This window comes from Oryctolagus cuniculus, chromosome 13 (assembly GCF_051225735.1).
Source record: "Oryctolagus cuniculus isolate XC-2025 breed Fujian yellow rabbit chromosome 13, ASM5122573v1, whole genome shotgun sequence".
Classification (NCBI taxonomy): Eukaryota; Metazoa; Chordata; class Mammalia; order Lagomorpha; family Leporidae; genus Oryctolagus; species Oryctolagus cuniculus.
The window spans coordinates 97,834,787-97,850,509 of NC_142879.1; the positions used below are offsets into that span (position 1 = coordinate 97,834,787).

Consider the following 15,723-nt stretch of genomic DNA (forward strand, 5'->3'; position numbering starts at 1 on the left):
ACCAAGCTGTGGTTTAACCTGCTGTGATACAGCACCTGCCTCTGGAATGACTTTGTTCCTGGAAACAAACCAAATGTTCAAACAGATAAATGGAGAAACACACTGCAGCGTAGTTACCCAATGGAACAGCAGGTGTGCATTTAAAATGAGTGGAGTATTGACACACACAGCAGCACTGTATTACACTGAGTGAAAAAACCCAAAGAAGAGACCATTCTGTATATGTACATAAATTCTAGGAGATGCAAAACAATCAAGAGTGACAAAAAGCAGTTCAGAGGTTTCCTGGGCCTGGGGAGAGAGTGGACAGGGTGAGAGGGAGGAATTACAAAACAACGAGGGCTATCTTTCAAGGGTGATGAACACATTATCTGACATACTGATGGCTTCAAGGGTGTCTACCTGTATCAAGAATTATACATTGTGTATTTTAAAATGCATGAAGTTTATTGTATGGCGAGTGGACTTCAATGGAACTATTAAAGAAAGAAAAGGAGGCTGGCATGGTGGCACAGCAGATTAAGCTGCTGCCTGCAATGCCAGAAGCCCATATTGGAATGCTGGTTTGAGTCCTGGCTGCTCTGCTTCTGATCCAGCTCCCTGTTAATGCACCTGGGAGTCAACAGAAGATGGCCCAAGTGGGAGACCCAGATGGAGTTCCAGGCTCTGGCTTTGGTGTAGCTCAGCCTTGACTGTTGTGAGCATCTGGAGAGTGAATCAGAGGTTACAAGATCTCTTTCTCTCTGTCTCTCCCTCCCTCTCTGTTGCTCTGCCTTTGAAATGAATCAGTAAACCTTAAAAAAAAAAGTGAAGCACTTTTTAATATATCTTGTCATTTAATCTATCGGAAAAAAATGTTTGCTGTTGCATACTTTAGATTTGTGATTCATTTAATATTCTTTAGTGAAGGTTCATATGTTGATGATATTTTGACTTTACTTAATTATTTGTTCCAAATACAGTAAATAGCAAGTCTTAAATTACCATTAAATTAATTTAATTCTTAAGTTTTACTCTTTCAGCTTAGTCTCTCTATCAATATTGAATTTCTAGAATGTCATTGGAACCTACTTGCTGTATTCTGTGCACTCATTCAACATTTATAAGGAGCTCATAACATGTCCCGTGCATACGGTGCTGAGTCCACTCAAGATTCCAAGTGTTTGCTGTCGGCATCATGTAGAGCAGACATCTGAAAAGTTCAAGCGAACCTCTATTTCCATCTTGTCTTTGGAAGATGACACTGTGTGTTGCTTGACTCACACATTTTCCATGGTCTGGAGGCATTCCTATGGAGAAGAGAAATGAGTCAGAACCTCCCTTCGGGGCAAAAGGGTGACTGTGCAGGCAACACTGGGTACCCTCACCTGGGACCCACCACACTGATGGGGTCCAGAACTCCCAAGGAGCCATCGTGAGCACCCTGCACCCCATTGGTGGGGGCCTCATCTAGTCCACTGGTGGGAATGGGGCCAAGTGGATCTCGGATCCAGGCCATGCTATAACAGGTTGTCAACAAGACATGGGCATGGGGCTACTCAGCAAGGGCTGTGGCAACACAGGGGACATCACGCTTGGGACCGGCATTTCCTGCAGGGTTCTGGAATTCACACCAAGGCTCCCTGTGACACAATTCATAAAATATTCCAAAAAGAAGAGGGAACACAGGTGTGCTGTCGACATCTGTTAAAAACTCAACCTCATCAAATAATTGCTTCAACAACCTGAGTGATTAGTCACCTTTGCAACTATAATGGTGAAACCTTATATCCTGGGTACTATGGTAATCGATAATCGGCTATGATGTACGATGTCAGCTATTCTGAAAAACCTTTTTAAATATAAAAAATTATAAATAACATCAATTTACCTCATATATGAATCAACCACATATCTTAGGCAAGTTTTAAAAATCATGCAGAAATACCTACAAGCTCCAAGTTCTTAGATGGCCATGACATCTGCCCCGCTTTCATTCAAATGTTAAATACATTTGTATTTCAACTGGCCTGTGACCCAGCTGCACCCCTAAACACATCTCTTCAGTTTTCAGCTCAACAGTTCCTTTCCCTTTAGTGACCTTGTTTCTTATATCATCTGGCACCTCTAGGCAGATAGCCCCTAAATCCATGTCTGCTCCCAACTTCTCTTCTGTACTTCCAAGCGCTCCAAGGTATTTCCACCTGTTGTTTTTTGTCTGGACTTCAATGTGATTCAATCAATAGATTATTCTAATCAATAGATAGATAGATAGATAGATTCCTTGCTGCCTCCAAAACCATTCTTCCTGCTTTCCTGTAAATGTTAATGACAGCATAATTCTTCTTCTTTTTTTCGTTTGACAGGCAGAGTGGACAGTGAGAGAGAGAGAGAGAGACAGAGAGAAGGGTCTTCCTTTTGCCATTGGTTCACCCTCCAAGGGCCGCCGCGGCCGGCGCACTGGGCTGATCTGAAGGCAGGAGCCAGGTGCTTCTCCTGGTCTCCCATGGGGTGCAGGGCCCAAGCACTTGGGCCATCCTCCACTGCACTCCCTGGCCACAGCAGAGAGTTGGCCTGGAAGAGGGGCAACCGGGACAGAATCCGGCACCCCAACCGGGACTAGAACCCGGTGTGCCGGCGCTGCAAGGCGGAGCATTAGCCTAGTGAGCCGCGGCGCCGGCCTAATGACAACATAATTCTTTGTGAATTCACCTACTTTTCGTTTTGAGAAAAAAAAAAAACTCCCAAATATCTCACACATGTTTATAATTGCTTAGTAAAATGCCCAACACATAGAGATACTATATGCCAGATGCTAAAAGCTTTCTAAATGTTAACTCATTTAACTGTCTCAACCATTCTGGTATCATTACCATGGTTACTACCATTTTATAATGGAGGGACTGAGGTGCAGAGAGGCTGTCACCCAGATGGCTGATGGCAGGTGTTGGATTTGAACTTGGGCAGTCTGGGTCTAGGGTCTATACTCTTAACCACTACAAGTTCTCACTAGACAATAAGACTGTGTAAAGTGAAAAACTGTTACAAAATTGTATTCTTTTTTAAATTTTATTTATTTATTTGAAAGGCATAGCCAGAGAGAGAGAGAGAGAGAGAGAGGGAATCTTCCATTTGCTGGTTCACTCCCCAAATGGCCACAATGGCCAGGACTAAGCCAGAGTGAGACCAGGAGCCAGGAGCTTCCTCTGGGTCTCCCATGTGGCTGCAGGGGCCCAGGGACCTGGGCCACCTTTGCTGCTTTCCCAGGTGCATCAGCATGGAGCTGGATTGGAAGTAGAGCAGCCAGAACAGGCACACATATGGGATGCTGGCGCCACAGGTGGAATTTAACCCTCTGTTCCACAGCGTCAGGCCCCCAAAACTGTATTCATAACAATCACAACTATGTGAGGAAAACAAGAAAACAATGTATATAACTAGGTATAGCAAAACACAGGGTGGGGAGGGCAGCGTTGTAGCATAGCAGGTAAAGCCATCGACTGCCACACCAGCATCCCATACGGGTGCCGGTTCAAGTCCTGACTGTTTTACTTCCCATCCAGCTTCCTGCTGATGTGTCTGGGAAAGCAGCAGCAGATGGCCCAAGAGCTTGGACACTGCACCCATTGGGAGACCTAAATGAAACTCCTGGCTTCTGGCTTCAGCCTGGCTCAGCCCTGGTCATTGCAGCCATCTGGGGAGTGAACCAGCGGATGGAAGATCTCTCTCTCTTTCTCTCTAACTCTGACTTTCAAACAAATAAATAAATCTAAAAAAAAAAAAAAAAAAAAAAAAAGACCTAGGGGCTGGCGCTGTGATGCCGCAGGTTAAAGCCTCAGCCTGCAGTGCTGGCATCCCACAGGGACACCGGTTCAAATCTTGGCTGCTCCACTTTCGATCCAGCTCTCTGCTAATGTGCCTGGAAAAGCAGCAGAGGATGGTCTAAGTCCTTGGGCCCCTGCACCCACGTGGTAGACTTGGATGAAGGTCCTGGCTTTGGATTGGCTCAGCTCTGGCTGTTGTGACCATTTGGGGTGTGAATCAGCAGATGGAAGACCTTTTTCTCTGTCTGTCTCTACCTCTCTCTGTAACTCTGTCTTTAAAATAAATAAAATAAATCTTAAAGAAAAAAAAAACAGGCAAAACCACATTAAAAGTGACACTTAAAAAGAAGACTCAGAGGAAATATACTAAAATATCAGTAGTGGTTATCCTGGTGCAGGAAAAACTGAGGGCAATATCCTCTCCTCTCCTCTCCTCTCCTCTCCTCTCCTCTCCTCTCCTCTCCTCTCCTCTCCTCTCCTCTCCTTTCCTTTCCTTTCCTTTTTTTTGACAGGCAGAGTGGATAGTGAGAGAGAGAGACAGAGAGAAAGGTCTTCCTTTGCCGTTGGTTCACCCTCCAGTGGCCGCTGCGACTGGCGCACTGTGGCCGGTGCACCGCGCTGATCCGATGGCAGGAGCCAGGTGCTTCTCCTGGTCTCCCATGGGGTGCAGGGCCCAAGCACTTGGGCCATCCTCCACTGCACTCCCGGGCCACAGCAGAGAGCTGGCCTGGAAGAGGGAAACCAGGACAGAATCTGGCACCCTGACTGGGACTAGAAGCCGGTGTGCCAGCGTTGCAAGGCGGAGGATTAGCCTACTGAGCCATGGCGCCGGCCCGCAATATCATTTTCTAACCTCTATTTTTATCTCTCAAATTTCCTAGGATGAGTGTAACATTTATAATGAAAAATGAATACATTTGCATTTCACTTATAAATGACTACAATAAATTAAAACACGGAAAACAACTGCAACACACTTCACTCTCTCCAACAAAAAATAACTTATACACCTAATCCTCCATTCATTTCTCCCCATGAATTCTGTTACTATCACCAGTCTACTTACTGATTCTTATATGAGGGGAATTCCAGAAGTTTGTGGAAAATGGAATTAAAAGATAAATTTGCTTTGGTGCCATAGAAAAGCTGAAACCCACATATAGAGGGATCTTCAGGAAATTTAAGGAAAGGGGTCGGTGTGAGGCCACAGTGGGCTAGCTCTGCACTTGGGATGCCGCATCCTATACAGGAGTGCCTGGTACAGAATCCCAGCTCTGCTTTCAATTCAGCTTCCCAGTAACGCGCACCCTGGGAGGTGTCAGGTGATGGCTCAAATACTTGGATCCCCGCCACTTACTTGAGAGACCAAGATGGAGTTCCAGTCTCCTGCCTTAGGCCTGGCCTAACCCTGGCTGTTGCAAGCGCCTTTCAGTGGATGGAAGTCAGTTTCTCTCCCTCCCTCCCTCCCTCCCTCTCTCTCTCTCTCTCTCTGTTTTTAAAATGAATAACAAACCTCAAAAAAAAAAGTTTAAGGAAAATGCTTACTTGAAAAAACAATGCATGGATTTAAATTTTTTTGCACCAAAAGAAACATCTTTTAATTCCATTTTCCACTAATTTTTAAATGTGTTCTCATATAACCACCCTACATACAAGATTAATTTTTTAGAAGATTTTAAATTTATTTTTACTTGAAAGGCAGAGTTATGGAGAGAAGGGGAGAGAGAGAGAGAGCGCGCTAGCTTCCATGTGCTGGCCCACTCCCCTAATGGCCACAAAGGCCAGGGCTGGTCCAGGCCAAAGCCAGGAGCCAGGAGCTTTGTCCAGGTCTCCCACATGGGTGCAGGGGCCCAAGAATCTGGGCCATCTCCCCCTGCTTTGCCAGGCACAATAGCAAGAAGCTCCATTATAAGTTGAGCAGCCAGGACTGAAACTGGCGCCCATATGAGATGCCAGCACTGCAGACTGTGGTGTAACCCTGGGTGCCACAGTGCCAGCCCCTGGTAATTTTTTAAAGGCCTTTTTTCCTTATTTTTAAAAATTATTACTTTATTAGAAAGGCAGAGAGAGAGAGAGAGAGAGAGAGAGAGAGAGAGAGAGAGGGAGATTGCTCGATCGTCTATCCAATGGTTCACTTCCCAAATGCCTGCCACAGCTGGGTCTGGGCCAAGCTGAAGCCAGAAGCCAGGAACTCAGTCTCCCGTGTGGGTGAATCCACACTGAGTCACCACCTGCTACCTTCCAGAGTGTGCATTAGCAGGAAGCTGCAATCAGGAGCTGAGGAGCCGGGACTTGAACCCATGCCTCTGATGTGGGATGTGGGCATCCCAAGAGGCATCCAAACACTTGCCCTGGCAGGGTTCTCATGGCAGTTATGTCATTTCCCTGTTTTGGAATTTTCTGCCTTGGCATTCGAGCCATACTCTTCACCCTGGCACTAAACTTGTCCAGTCTGACCCTACAGTTCCTGGCAGCCTTTTCTGCCACATCCTCCATTTCCTGTGATCCCAGCACCTTCTTCCGTCTTTGCTAACTCCATGCAGCTCCCCAGGTACCAAGCTAATCCTATCAACAGCCAATCAGCAGCCCAGGCCCAGCATCTGGGGTGGTTTGGAGTCAGTTCCTGCACCCTGGGGACCCATGGCCACTGGCCTGGTCAGATCTCCTAGGCCCCTGAGCACTGCCCTGAGACTTTCACTGTCAGTGGCTGCTGAGAGCCCAGGCGCCAGGAGGAAGGCTCCCAGGGCACTGGCAGCACTGCGGCAGGAGAGCTAGCGAGTGCTGGCTCTGCTCGCTTTCCCTCTGTGCTTCTTACTTCCCCAAACAAACGACACTCTGGGGCCTCCCAGCTCTGGCCAGGCATGCCCGGTGCTGCTCCTGGCCCCTTGCTGTCTGCATGGGATCTACAATCACGTTTCCCAGCAGGCTCTCTGCTTGGTGAGTGGGACCTCCCTGGAGGTCTCGGCCTGGGCCTGGAGCCAGCGGGACTCGAGCTGCTGCCCACACCCACTCTTTCAGACCTGCCCAGGGCCCCAGCAGCCTCGTGTGGCCATGACTGCAAATCGGGTACCCGTGGGGCTCTGTTTCTGCCAGAACTGAGCTTCCTCCATTTGTCCTGTCCCCGCAGGCTTTGCTGTCGCTGTAGCTTTTGCTCAGAGCATCCCAGTGGACACTCACAAGCTCTCTGTCTGTCTTCCCTTTTATAAAACACTTTTTTTTATTGCGGTAAAGTATACAGAACATCAAACTTACTGTTTATTTTTAAGAATATGATTCAGTGTCATAAGAACATTCCTAGTGCTGCCAACCACCACCATATCCATTTCCAGAATGCTTTCTACTACACAGTAACTCTCCATTGCCCTTCCCCTCAGCTGCTGGGACCCTGGAATCCACTGGGTTTTAAAGATTTCTATTTATTTGTTCTCTTTTTATTTGAAAGGTAGAGAGACAGAGATATCTTCCATCTGCTGGTTCACTCCCCAAATGCCCACAACAGCCAAGTGCTGGGCCAGGTCAAAGTCAGGAGCTGGAAGCCCCATCCGGGTCCTCTATGTGGATAGTAAGGACCCAAGTACTTGAACCATCACCCACTGCTTCCCAGGGGGCACATTGGCAGGAAGCTGGATTGGAAGCACAACAGCCAGGACTCAGATCAGGTATCCCACGTAGGAGGTAGGTATCCCCAGTGGTGACTTAAGGTGCTGCACAAAGTCAGCCCCAGTCTTCTGTTTGCATGAATTCACCAATTCTAGATACTTCATTTGAGTAGAAGCATAAAATAGTGTTCATTCTGCATCTAATTGTATTTGCATTCCCCGAGAGAAACAGAGCCAATGGGTTATACGAGAGAAACCTAAAAAGTTCATGGAAAATGGGGAATTAAAAGATCATGTGCATTTTTTGAGGCACTCATGTATCATTTATGTATGTATATGTGTGTGTATATATGTGAAGGAATTTATTATGAGCAATTGGCTCATACAATTCTAGGGAGTGTGACGTCAGCTGTCTGTAAACTGCAGACTCAGGAGAGCCAAGGTGTATCCCACAGAGCACCAGGGGAGTCGATGGTGGATACCCCAGGCTAGACACAGACTCCTGTCCCTGGCACAAGAGCAAACAAAAGCAAGGGGTGCTGGGGGTGGCACGGAGAATTCCTCTTTCTGCTACGATTTGTTCTATTTAAGACCTCAGTGCCCAAGGAATGAACACGTGTCTAGGACACAGCCACCCACTTTACCAGATCCAACCATTCACATGTAAAGTCCTCCAGAAACAGCCCCATGGACACACACAGAAATATTGTTGATCTGGGTACCACTTGGTCCAGTCAGGTCACACCCAGAATGAACTGTCACTCTGGCTACTTCCCGTGGTGTGACGTGTCCAAGGCTTGCTCATGTGGGGCCTGAGACTTCCCTTCTTGTGACAGCTGAGTAACATTTCATTTACATATCTATTCATCTACGGATGCATCTGTCTTTTCAGGACCATCTCAAATGCCACATCCCTCCGCGCTCTAAGATTCTGAGTAGGCAGGCCGATGTTGTGGCATAGCAGATAAGTAACTGCAACACTGGTGTCCCATATGGGCACTAGTTCACATCTCAGCTCTTCCCCTTCCGATCTAGCTCCCTGCTAATGGCCTGGGAAAAGCAGTGGAAGATGGCCCAAGTGTTTGAGCCCCTGCACCCACGTGGGAGACTTGGAAGACAGTCCTGGCTCCTGGCTTCAGGCTGGCCTAACCCAGGCCGTTGTGGCCATCTGGAGAGTGAACCAGTGGATGGAAGATCTCCCTGTGTCTCTCCCTCTTTCTGTAACTCTAACTTTCAAATAAATAAGTAAATCTTAAAAGATTTTGAGAAAGGACCATCTTCCTATGTCCATGAACTAGCAAAGGCCTCTTACAGACAAGATATCCAGTAAATATATCTTAAAAATCACCTATTTTTCATTTTATGTGAAAGGCAGAGATATTCCATTCACTGGCTCACTCCCCAAATGCCTGCAACAACCAGGGCTGGGCCAGGCTGAAGCCAGGAGCCTGGACCTCAATCTGGGTATCCCACGTTGGTGGCAGGGGCCCAAGTACTTGAGCCATCATCTGCTGTCTCTCAGGGTGTGCATCAGCAGGAAGCTGGATTAGAAGCAGAGAAGCTGGGATCTGAACCAGGCACTCTGATATGGGAGGCAGGCATGTTAATCAGTAACTCAACCACCTTCCCAAACATGGCCCCCAGCAAATAGTTAATGTAGTAAATATGGGAATGAGAAGTCCGCAAGTGAACATAATGATAGACATGATTCAGAATCCTTTATTTTTATACCTTTTATTGCAAGTAACTAATTTTCACAATGTTTAAAAAACTCCTTAAGGAAAATATGTGTATTATCTGTTAGCTAAGCAAAAAAGTAATGATCCACTATAATCATCCAATTGTCTAAATGCTATCTAACTCTCCTTTTAGATTGAAATAAGCCAATACTTTTTGCAGGAAGCAAAAACTGACCCAGGTGATGGTTTGTTTCTGTTACTTAACTGTGTCATCAGAGATGTGATTTTGGTATCTGCAGGATTTGGTTCTCCCTCAGAGACGCCACACTCTGTGCAAAGTTATTTAATTATGGAAAAAATGACTTGGAATTCTAAGCCTTTTCTTAAGCAAAGATTGCTTAAGAGGGTTCAGATTTTGCAAACAAGGACTCCTTAGTACCATCCAACTATGTAAGACAAGCATTTTTTTTTAATGGTTGCAGACTTTTTATTGTGATTATGTAGAGACATATTTCATCTTTGTCATACTTTTAAGTTATGGACTATTCAGTTTCTTTTTTTTTAACTTTTATTTAATGAATATAAATTTCCAAAGTACAGCTTATAGATTATAATGGCTTTTCCCCCCCCATAACTTCCCTCCAACCCAACACAAGTATTTTTTTAAAAACTGTCAGAGAGGGGCTGGCATCATGGCACAGCAGGGTAAGCCACCATTGCAATCCAGCATTCCACCTGAGGTGCTGGTTCAAGCCCAGGCTACTCCGCTTCCAAGTCAGCTGCCTGCTAATGTCCCTGAAAGGCAGCAAAGGATGGCTCAAAGTGCTTGAGCCTCTGCCACCAATGTGGGAGACCCGGAGGGAGGACCAGGCTCCTGACTTCAGCCTGGCCCAGACCTGGCTGTTGTGAACACTGGGGAGTAAACCAGCAGGTAGAAGATCTCTATCTATTGTTCTCTGTGTGTGGGTCCCCCCTCCGTAATTCTGCCTTTCAAACAGATTTTAATCTTCAAAAAAAATACAAAAGACTATTTTATAAAAGTCTGCCAGAGAGCTCATGCTATATTAGATAAAGGAGACAGGCACTGCTCAAATGTTAGTAACAGTGTGTGCATGACGCCACCATTCATCATGGTGTAGATCACCCTTCTGATCTGGAAAAGGAGTCGCGAGGGCCCTCCAAATAGCAGTCGGAACGCTGGAATCCCCACCTCTGCCTGCCTCACCCCAATCCTCCTCACAGACTCCCAACCTCTCCCGCTGCCCTTCTCAGCGCCCACGGCAGAGACGCGATGAACAAAGTACCAGGCTGCCCTCTGCTGGTTCCTTCCGGGCATGCAAAGGCGGGGAAGCGGGAAAACTGCTGTATGGGGTCATCTCCCAGGTGGGAGAAGTGTGAACTTGTTGGGTCTCTGACGGTGTTAATTCAGCGTCTGGCTTCTAGAAGGAACCTTGGGTATGGCAAGAAATCCCTCTGATCCTGTGGTGGGGAAAAGACAGTCTCCTGTAAGACTCGCAGGTAGAGTTTTAGAGAGAGGAAGAGACAGACAGGCACACACACACACACACACACACACACAGAGAGAGAGAATCTTCAATCTTCTATTTCACTCCCCAAGTGCCTGCAACAGCCAGGGCTGGGCCAGGCCAAAGCCAGGAGCCAGGGACTCCATCCCCGACTTCCACATGAGTGGCAGGGACCCAAGTACTTGGGCCATCATCTGCCACCTTTCCAGGCAAGAAGCTGGGTCAAAAGTAGAGCAGCCAGGACTCAATCCAGCTCTCTGATATAGGATGATGGTGTCCCAAATGATGGCTTAACACACTGTGCCACAATACCAGCCTTGAAAACATAAATTGATTCCATCCATTTAATTTTGTTAAAGTAGCTGTTAGAAAAAAATTAAATGTATGGCTCATAATTATTTCTCTATTGCATGGTGCTGAGTTTGACAAGTGATTGTGGTGGATATTTATTGCATGCTTCCTGGGCACTAAGGGCTATCTAACAGGTGTGCTGTGCTAAGGACTTTATGCACAGTGGCTTTTCATTTATTCTTCATAATAGCAGTATTAAAATATCTATGATGATCATTTCAATTGTACAAGGCAGGAGACAGAGACTTACTTATACAGAACAAGGAACAAGGCTCTATAGTCAGAGTGATCATGCTTAGACTTGAATACAGATAATTAAGAATGCAATGTGGCACAGCGGTTTGAAACCCCAGCCTTTAGCGCCGGCATTCCATATAGGCGATATTTCTAGTCCTGGCTGCTCCTCTTCAGCTCTCTGCTGTGGCCTGGGAAACAGTAGAAGATGGCACAACTCCTTGGGCCCCTGTACTCGCGTGGGAGACCCAAAGACGCTCCTGGTTTCGGATTGGCTCAGTTCTGGCCACAGCGGACACTGGGGGAGTGAGCCAGCAGAATGGAAGACATTTATCTTTCTCTGGCTCTACCTATCTCTGTAACTCTTTCTTTCAAATAAATAAAATAAATCCTTAAAAAATAAAAAAGAATGCAAGGTCAAGGCTGTTACTCATCACAGGTACAATCTTGCACCCAGGCTCACCTTGGTCCTGCCTGTGGTGGTCCTTTCTTTGCTGTCATTCCCCAACCATTTCGGTGGCTTTGTCATGGGCCTTTGTTTCCTTGTCTAGGATCACCTTGCTATAAATTGTATAGTTAGGTAAGAGGAGTTTTTCCTCTCCTACATACTTTCCTAGACCCACATGAAATAACATATTTAGAGGTGGAATGGTGTAGAGAGGGATAATTCTTTCCAATGACTTTTTCTAACTTTTGCCCATCTTGGATTTCAATGTCTCGAAGTATAATATTTCTCAGACATCGTAAATCTTTGAGAAAGTGCTTGAAGAGGTTTTAGACAAAAACAGATTTTCTAGATTTGCCTGGAATTTTTTGGCATTCTGAAAAGTAGGAACGTTCCGTTTACACAAAGAAGCACGCGGTGTGAAACTTCTGTGAGCCTTGAATCCTTCTGTTGTGTATGTAGAGGCCACACATGCATAAACACATACACATACACATACACACACACACACACACAGTGTGTATAATCACTTTTACAAATAAATTAGGCTTTTGGCCTTTTTGCTCTTTGGCGAGGCAAATCTTAAATTCTAAAACAAGTCATGTAACAGCTGTTATTTCTGCAGTAGTTATTCAGGAATGAATAAAATGACCTCTCCTCCATGTCGAATCACTTCCTGCTTTGTCTCTAATTGTTTTGGTTCTCTCCAGCTGTGAAGTGCCAAGAAACTTTGAGCAGTGTCCAGTACAGCATAATTCAAACAAATTGTATGTTAAATAAGAGCTTGCTAGTGCCAGTAGAGAAAGCAAAGTCAAGGTTTCGGAAGACTTAGCTATCCATCCATTTAGTCATTCATTCACCTCTGTATCCACCTATCTATCCATCCACTCATCCACAGATCCATTCATGCATCAACACATCCATCCATCCACTTAGCATCTAGTAACACGTCCACTCATCCACACATCCATTCATCCATCATCCATCCACCCACACATCCATCCATCATCCATCCATCCACCCATCTACCCGTATCAGCCACGGGGAATTGCAGTTCAACAGAAAACAGGGCAGAGATCAAGCCTCACCTCACTGAGCTTGAACTCTTGGGCGAAAGGCAGATGATAAACAAGTAAATAAGAAGTAAAAGCTTATATTCAGATGAGTCCTATGAAGGAAACAGAGAGTGCGGAGATAAAGGTCAAATAACTGTAGGTAAGGTGGTGAGAAAAAGCTTCAACTCTATTGGGACCAGTGAAGAAAACGGTCCAACCAACCAGGCAGAAGGAACCAGAAGTGAAACATCCTGAAGTTGTCAAAAGCATGGGGTTTTAGGAAAGTCAGATCAATATTGACAGAATACAGAGAGCAAAGGGAGCATGTAGTTGACACGAGGGACGACCCAGTGAGTAGGAGTGAGATCATCCAGGGGGTTTGGGGGTTTTATTCCAAGTTTAGTGTAAAGTCCTGAGAGGTTCCAAGTTCCATTCAGATTTACACAGATTTTTACAGATGCCTCTTACTGCTGTGTGGAAAAGAGCTGGAGGTAGCAGGAACTAAAGACGGAAGTGTTTCCTGTCATTGAGTACTCTTGCCTTTTGACAGTACTGCTGGCTAGCTTTGTGTATTCCTCTCAGAATCCAAGTTTCTCCATTATTTTTCCAGGTTAAAGTCTTTTTAGGGGCCACTGCTGTGGTGCAGTGGGTGAGGCTGCTGATTCATACACCTGTACCCCATATTGGAGCACTAATTCAAGTCCTGGATGCTGCACTTCTAGCCCAGTTTCTTGTTAATGCACCTGGGAAGGCACCAGATGGTCTAGGTACTTGGGCCACTGCCACACACATAGGTGACCTGGATGGAGTTCTAGGCTCCTAGCCTCAGCCTGGACCAGCTCTGGCTGTCATGGGAATTTGGAAAGTGAACCAATGGATAGAAGACATCTGTGTATGTATGTCAGTGTGCACATGCCTCTCAAACAAATCAATTAATTAAAATGTAATGGTAGTAACTAGAAAGTCAATTACCCAGCTCCCCCATGTTGCAGTTAGAGAAGGGAAACGAGTGGATTGTCAGGGAGAGAGCCACATCAGTCACTTCCACTCCCACACCTCTACTCCCCAACCTTCCTTGAGAGAGGAGGGGAGAACAGGTATTTCCTGGAGGAGACCACTGAGAGCTGAACATGTGTCCTCTGCCCTGTGGCTGGAGGTGAGGAGGACGGAGAGGACAGGTGCCTGATCCCTACTTGAGGGATCCCTACGTGAGGACAGGCCTGCACGTCCAGAATGTGCTGGGCAAATGCCATGGAAACGCTGCCTATGGACCAGTGGGGGGAAATCCACAGGTGGCGGGAGGTGGAGGCGGGAGGGCAGCTGCAGGACCTTGGCAGGTGGCAGCTGGACTGACCTGCCCCACTGCCGAGACTAGAACCACACTGGAGAAGCTTGCTCTCAGAGGGGTGGAGGCCCCAGGAAGGCACCAGTGAGGCGAGGTGTCTGAAGAGCCGAGAAGCACCCACAAGACACAAGAGCAACTCAGGCCATGCTCAGAGAAGGCAAAGCCGGCTTACGATGGGGCCGACGAGTTTGAAAGTTCCTGTTCCTCTTGCCTCTTCTCCCTTCCCTGTCCTTTCTCACCTGGAGGGTCTGGGGGATGGCACAGCTGCTCACACATTCTGTGTCCTCAGACCTTGGCTGGTCTTTGGCCTCAGATGCTTGGCAGTGGGACGACCCACACGGCTGCCTCTGAAGGGTCTGAGCCCTGAGCTGCCTCGGCCTGGCCAGACTGTGATTCACCTGTCACAGTTATCACAAAATATGAAGATTCTAAGAGCACCCAAGCGAATCCTCCTCCGGGCCCCGGGGCTCTAAACATCTGATCCTGGAGGCTGTCTCCCAGGGAACCTTACCTTAATGTGCCTTGTTACTACTCTTCCTACTCTTGCACCTCTGAATTCTATTTCTACAGTATAACCATAATGGCTGTCTTACAACACAAATCAGAACATGATGCTTTTATTTATTTATTCTTGGAATAACATGTCAGTCTCTATCACGGCTTAAAGGGCCCACATCACGCACCCCTACCCATCTACTCCTCCTTTTCTGCACTTGCTCCTTTGCTTCCTATGCTCCATGCCCCTTCCCTATGTTCCAGGGATTCTGAATAGAGTCTCCTGGGTGGCATTTTTTTTTCTTTTTTTGGCCAGGACTTAAACTGATAACTCAGTTCTGCCAACAGAGTACCCGGCACATGCTGGTATGCAAAGGCATTCACTGAGTAAATGAATGTCTAGGAGGTTACAGTCTAAGGAGAAGAAGCCATTGTATTTGTAGACCACAGGCCTTGGTCCACAGGGTATCATTGAGAAATAAGTTCAGGCACAGGGAGGTAACAGGCTGGACGTCTTTGACGCATGGTCCTGATCTGTAAGGGAAACTAGGAATCAGTGATTTGGGTCTTTAGGATGCCCTAAGACTCCATGAACTTTTTTCTCATGAAAATTCCTGCTGATAATCCCACTGACAGGTGGTCCTGCCCTGTAATAAGACTTAACTTCATCGCTGTCCAGTGTAAGTCACTGTGCTTCCCTGCAAGCCCCATGAGGTTTGCCTAGGTCCACTCCTAATGGAGCACATGGGCACTCAAGCCAGCCTTGCCTCTCTCTCTCTAGTTACATCCTGCAAAAGTTTCCATTGGCTGCCTCACTAGTTGACCCCAGCCCAGCCTACATGAATGAGCCCTTAAAACGAAGACTAATGAATATACAGAAAGCTGTGTGAATTGTGTCATCTTCAAAATTCCTGTTAAAGTACTTTGGAGTGTGACCTTATTGAGACAGAGTCTTTACAAGGTACTCAAGTTAAAATGAGTTCATTAGAGCAGGTCCTAATCCAACATGACTGGCACCTTTACAAAACGGGGAAATCTGCGCAGAGAGGCAGGTGCACAGGGAGAATATCACGTGACAGTGAGGACAGCCGTTGGCAGGTCAAAGAGAAAAGCTGGAGCCATCCCTCCTTCACAGCCCTCCGAAGAACCTGGTCTTGACAACACTTTGATTTTGGACTTCAGGCTCCCGAA

General features: G+C 46.5%; 1 long non-coding RNA gene across 4 annotated transcripts in view; it reads right to left on the reverse strand.

Moving 5' to 3' along the window:
- Positions 1-15,723, reverse strand: part of LOC149122779 (uncharacterized) — a 49,861-nt gene that overhangs the window by 30,998 nt on the left and 3,140 nt on the right. Inside the window, exons 2-5 of one of the 4 annotated variants that reach the window (XR_016219196.1) lie at positions 15,550-15,723; positions 12,726-12,805; positions 10,386-10,560; positions 917-1,289 (exon numbers count right to left, since the gene is read on the reverse strand). This is a non-coding gene — a long non-coding RNA (uncharacterized LOC149122779). Of the gene's footprint in view, positions 1-916; positions 1,290-10,385; positions 10,561-12,725; positions 12,806-15,549 lie in introns of those variants that run through there. The other 3 variants (XR_016219197.1, XR_016219195.1, XR_016219194.1) reach the window with 3 other exon arrangements.